Source organism: Apodemus sylvaticus, chromosome 10, assembly GCF_947179515.1.
Source record: "Apodemus sylvaticus chromosome 10, mApoSyl1.1, whole genome shotgun sequence".
In the NCBI taxonomy this organism is placed as follows: Eukaryota; Metazoa; Chordata; class Mammalia; order Rodentia; family Muridae; genus Apodemus; species Apodemus sylvaticus.
The window spans coordinates 103,165,873-103,172,040 of NC_067481.1; positions in this window are offsets into that span (position 1 = coordinate 103,165,873).

Here is a 6,168-nt window from a genome sequence, read left to right on the forward strand (position 1 = left end):
TGTGTATGTTTGTGTGTGGTGTGTATACATGTGTGTGTGGTGTATATGTGGTGTGTGTGTTTGTGTGAGTGTATGTGTCTATGGAGGCTAGAATCATGTGACTCTCCTCAATCATTCTACCTTCACTGTTTCAAACAGGCTCTCTTATTAACCCTGGAATACACTGACTTGCTGGCTGACCAATGACCTTCAGAATTTGCCTGTGTGCACTCCACCCAAGGCTGGGCTTACAGCCACTTTCATGCTACCAGGCCCAACTTTTTCATGATTTCCAGGATCTGAATTCATATTTTATAGGAGTCATTTTACCAAGACATTTCCAAGCTCCCTGCCTGTGAAAGTCTAATAGAAATCTGTCCATGTATTGTGAGCCTTTACTGGGGGAAAAGGGGGGCACAACCCGCTATTCAGGGTGGGTCTCCCCATCAATCAACCCACTCTAGAAACCCCCTCACAGACCTTGCCCAGAAGTCTATTCCAGCTCCTGTCAAAGTGACAACCTGTATTAAGCATTATGATGACCTATCCTACTAGTGAGATTTTAGAGTGTACACTTCCTACTTATTAAATACAAGTTTTCTAGAAAACCACATGCTGGGCCTCCCTTGAAGCAGCCCACAGCCACACCCTCTCCTCTCCTGCTCCACGGGATCTGGGAGAATCCGTATAGGCCTCTGGATCTGACCTACCTGCAAAGGGTCAGACGCAGGCTAGCACGAACACACCCTGACGTTCAAACATGTAAACTTTACATGTTTAACCTCTGGAGACGTAGTCCTCAGAACATGCCCCTGTGGTGTGTATGTGCATGTGTGTGTGTGTGTGTGTGTGTGTGTGTGTGTGTGTGTGTGTGTGTGTGCAGTGCATGGGCTATGCTTCTCCGGTCTTTGTACCTCTCTTGCTTTCCTGTGTGAATCCCCATCTCTCATTCTCCCTCTCGCCTCTCCTTCCAACCCCTCCACGTGGTCCCAGTTCCTAGGGGATCCTCACTTATAAATATTTGGAAAGGCTCAGGCTGTTGTTAGAACAAGGCTGGGAAGATGGTGACTCTGCTCTGATATCCACAGAGGCCTAATGTCCCGTCCCAGCTGTTGGATGTCAGATGTCTAGGAAACAACAAATGAAAATCACCAGAGGACCAGCAATGACTGTAGATCGCCCATCCCCCAGCCTCCACAACCCCCAACCCTCCCACCCCCCCATTACACATTAAACCCAGGCTGTTGGCCCCCAGGAGTGAGAATCTGTGTGGATGGGGCTAGACCCTTTCACCACTAGAGGGTGCAGGACCCAGTCACCACTGAAAGAGCTTCCCAAAGCAGCACCCACCACAGCCTCAGGCTCCTGGCAGCCAGCGAATGGTCCACCACCACCACCACGCCCTGCGTGAGAAGGCTCAGGGCCCCTCATTTGGCAACACCAAACCCAGGCAGGGCATTTATCCATCTCTGACCACTGTCCCAGGGAGGCTCTCCTTCCCTGTGACAGGGCCCAGTGAGCCCGGGAGGAACCATCGTGCTGTAGAGCAAAGACCTCCTAGCAAAATGGCCCCCATTCTTCAGCACATCCACCGTGCAGGCCTGCAAGACTCCTTCTGGGTCCTGCTTGCTGACTGCTGGCATTCTCTTACGGAAGGAAGCACACGGGAAGGGCCCTTGGGTATTTATCAGAGATTCTAACCACTCCTCCTCCAAGCCATTTGTGTGCAATTCTGCCCCGGCCGTCCAGAGCAAAACCATCGTCTGTGCTGGGTGAAGACTTTCCAGTACAGCTGTTTTAGGGTCATCCCTGCTCCTGTCGAGAACCCCTCACCCACGCTCTCTAAGTCAGCTCCACAGTAAGCCAGTGAACAAGCCTTCAATAAATGAACTGGGGCGTGAATAAATGAGTCCTCGCAGCTGCACCAAGCCGTGACTGACATCGTCCACGCCAAGGCGGGCTCCCACTGGCTCCTCCCTCTTCCCCTCCTCCTTTGATACGTCAGCACCTCTTCCTGGCAGCAGAGCACACCCAATCCCAGCACACTTCCCAGGGGGCCGCTCTCTGATCTCTCCATAGTTCTCCTACACACACCCCTCCCCGCTGTTCACTCTCTACAGGGCAAACCAAGGAACCTTAAAACCACCATGCTCCCTTGCAAAGAACAAAAAGGGACCGGCCACAGCTGGGCTCATCCTTAGAGCGTTCACTCCACAGGGCTGGAGGGATGGCTCAGCGGTGATGAGCACTGGCTGATGATGTGGGTTCAATTCCCAGCTCCTATATGGAGTCTCACAAGCATTTGTAACTACAGTCCCCATCCCCAAAGATTCCAGGATTCCCTTTTCAGGCCTCTGCAGACACCAGGTATGCATGTGCTGAACAGACATGCCTGCAGGCAAAAACCTCATACACATACAATAAGATAATAATAATAATAATAATAATAATAATAATAATAATAATGTTTTAATCTAAATTCTGTTTTAAATTGTCTCTAGAGGCGTTGTAGGCCCCAACTAGAGCTAGCCTGAGATGACCACAATCCAGGCACCATGCAGGCCAAGGAGGCAGACCATGCCTGAGACGACCAACCCCAGTGCCAAAATACACAAGTGGGCATAGCACTCCTAAGATGACCTCGGGCACTCAGCGATCCCAGACACCATCAAGAGGAGCAAGCAAGTGGGGGAGAAATGTAGAGTTATGGGTCCGAGTCCGGTCCACCACAAGGCAGGGCAGCTCAGCGAGGTAGGACGGACGCGCCGGAAGTTGGCCTTGCTTACCCTACACCTGTGGGCAGGTGCTGGGCCGTGGGGAAGCCCCGGCACACAGCTCTGGGGCTGGGGAAACGCACTCTGAGGGGAGGGACAGCTGGAGCTGGCTGGGGGGTCCCGGGGCCTGGGGGGAGGGGTTAGGGCCTGGGGGGGAGGGGTTAGGGCCGACTGGGTCTCAGGCTCTGGGACATCAAGGAGCAGCTGGAAACTGCAGAGGAGCTGAGAACGGAATGGGGCTGGAATCCGGGCTGGATCTGCCCCAGGCGGGGCATGGCTGGTCCCATAGGGAGAATCCTGGGCTTGCGGCAGCGGGATTGGCCTGAGCTTGAGTCGGTGGCCGTGGCTGGGAGCACAGAGAGGCAATACAGGAGACTAGACTGCGGTGAAGACAACAGGTAAAAACTACAGTCTCCATGACTTCCCACGGCAGATCCCAATGAAAAGATGCAGTCCGTGGTTTTAAGGCATTTATGTCATTGTCATTAGTGGAGAGTGGATAAGTAAAACCGCACTTCTCAGGGCAGGCCTGTGATTAAATACCTTTTCCAGGCAGGAGTGTCTGGGAAGGAAAGCTTATAGGCTAAGCCTCCAGGCCTTTAGGTAACTCATTAAAATGGAGACCTGTCTTTAGCCTACAAGACCACAGGTCACGACCTCTGCATGTAGAGGGGGTTGGGGCATCGCCCTTATGTGACTTTTGGCCACAAATCTATGGGGGGCTGTGGCTAGTGACAGGGCCTGGTGCACAGGAGCAGGCAAAGCTCCTACTGTCCCTTCAAGGTCTCCGGGGTTTCTAGCCTTAGTTCAACCAGGGACCACGCTGCCTTTCACGGTCCCACGAGAAAGATAAACAGAAGGATATATGTGCAATGAACAGAGGCAGAACAGGAGACTCTAGAGTAGTGAGGAACAACATGATGTGAGCAGCCAGAGGTACCACCTGAGACCATGGTGGGGTCCTGGCCTGTGCTGCCCCTGGGGCCACATCTGGGCCCATGGCCTTGCAGCAGCAGGAGTCTGTTACCACCAAACGCCAGGCAGACACCTCTGGTCTGGTCTGCCACCAGAGGGCTTATTAATGTCTGAACTGGCCCCACCCCTCACCCGGGCATTGTGGGAGAGCTGGCACTGTTAGCGGGAGAAGAGGAGCTGACCCCTCCCCTAGCCATCCACAGTGCGCACTGCTGGAGCTGCAGGTAAGCCAGCCAGCACGGGAGAGCTGGTCCAGCCACTGTCTCCCATGCAGTGGGGTCAAGTTGACAAAACCGCCACCCACCAATATGTCCCCCAGCTTGCCATCCACATTAGAGGTCTACAGACATGAGCAAATGAATGAATTTCTCCTGTTCAATGCAGTCAGCTTCCTGGCTGCACACTGCTTGGGTTATTATTCCTGTCTGTTTACTCAGGAGGCTCCTCCGCCTCAAATGTCCGGGAGGATATTAGCTTCCGCCTCTACCGTCAACCTCCAGTTTGGGCACCAGTCGTAAGGACCAAAATTAAAACTTTTAATTTAATTAAAAAAAAAAAAAAAAAAAAAAAAAAAAAAAAAACTGTCTCTAGGACTTGCTCTGCCTGGGAAAACTCCGAGGTTCTGAACTTTCCTTACCCCTTTATTAGTTCCTCTAGTGCATTCTATGATGTGACCAGCAGATGGCAGCAAAGACCGTCCTGATAACAGCCTCCATAAAAATGTTTGCTGGCCCTGGACTGCTGCCAGAGTTTGCTGTCTGGTGGGGCCTGTAGACGCTGTTTACACTTGTCCTGTATAAACAGAAGATGTCCCAAGTCCTAGGTTCAGGGACAGAGAAGTGGGTGGTGCATGTGTTGGCAGGAAAGCATTGATTTGTTTTGGAATTCCCAAGGCTGAGTTTGATTCCCATTGCAACCCTTCCCTCTTGTGCTTCTGGAACAGTTATAGGCTGCCTGTGCCTCGGTTTCCTCATCTATATACTGACTGATCTATCCCGTAGTACTACATGTTTCCCACAACTTTCTCCTCAACATGTCAGCTCAGAGATCAAGGCTGGTCTTCCAGTCATTGCCCCTCACTATTTTCAGTGTTTGTTGACTGACTGACTGACTGACTGTATAGGATGTGTAATAAATGCTCACTGAGCATCAGCTGTGACTATGATGTCAAGATGGAGATGATGATGTCAAATGAGGGATGGCATGGTGACCCTGGTGTCATGGTGGACGTGGCATAAGAATGAAGATGTCATGCTGTGTATGATGGTGCTGTGGCTGAAGATTACAGTGCTCTGATGAAGTGGATGTCATTCTGAGGGTGACAGTGATGTCATAAAGTTGGCAGTTGTCATTGGGGATGACAAAGCCACCATAGACGCATAGGTTTGAATATTTGATCCTCAACTGGTGGGACTGTTTGGGAAGGATTAGGAGGTGTAGCCATGTTGAAGGAGGTGTGGCCACGTTGGAAGAGGTGTGGCCTTGTTGAAGGAGGTGTGGCCATGTTGGAGGAGGTGTGGCCATGTTGGAGGATATGTGACCATGTTGGAGGAGGTGTGGCCATGTTGGAGGAGGTGTGGCCATGTTGGAGGATGTGTGACCATGTTGGAGGAGGTGTGGCCATGTTGGAGGAGGTGTGGCCATGTTGAAGGAGGTGTGGCCATGTTGGAGGAGGTGTGTCACTAGGAGTCGACTTTGAGGTTTCAAAAGCCCATCCATTTCCTGTTAGCTCTCTGCGTCCTACTCGTAGGTAAAGATGAAAGCTACTGACTGCCCAGTGCTGCCTGCCTGCCGCCATGCTCCCTGCCGTGATGGTCACAAACTCTAACTCTGAGCCTGTGAGCTCCAAATGTAACATGGTCGTGGCGTTTGGTCACAGCAATAGAAAAGTAACTAAGCCAGTCCTTGGTTACTTTTGATGTCACAGAAGGGCTATGGTGTCACTGGTGACTATAGCGGTGTCATTTGATGACAATGTCCTGCAAGGGTGGTGGCATTGTGAAGATATGATGTCACGATGGGTGCCTCTGAGGGTCTCCTGACAACCCTGGAGAAGTACAGAGGACCAGCACTGCCCTGCTGAGTCGTCCGGGGGTCTCTAGCCTCTGGGATGCATCTGCTAACATTTCCAAATTAAGCCCCTAGCCCAGAAACTCCTTGTACCAGGAACCCTTTGCTATAGAGAATTAGGCAGGACTCTTCCCACGTCCTCCACGTCCCTCCTCCACCCCAACTCCCCTCTCCACTCCCCTGTCACTCCCTACTTCCCTCCTTCCCCACCCCCACTTCCTCCACCCCCACCCTCCCCCATCCCCTTCACCCCAACTCCCTCCTCCACCCTCTGTTCCCCCTCCATCCCGTCCTCCCCAACCCCCTCCACTTCCTCCCTTACACCCTCCCTCCACCTCCCTCTCCCCCAGCCCCTCTCTTCACACACACT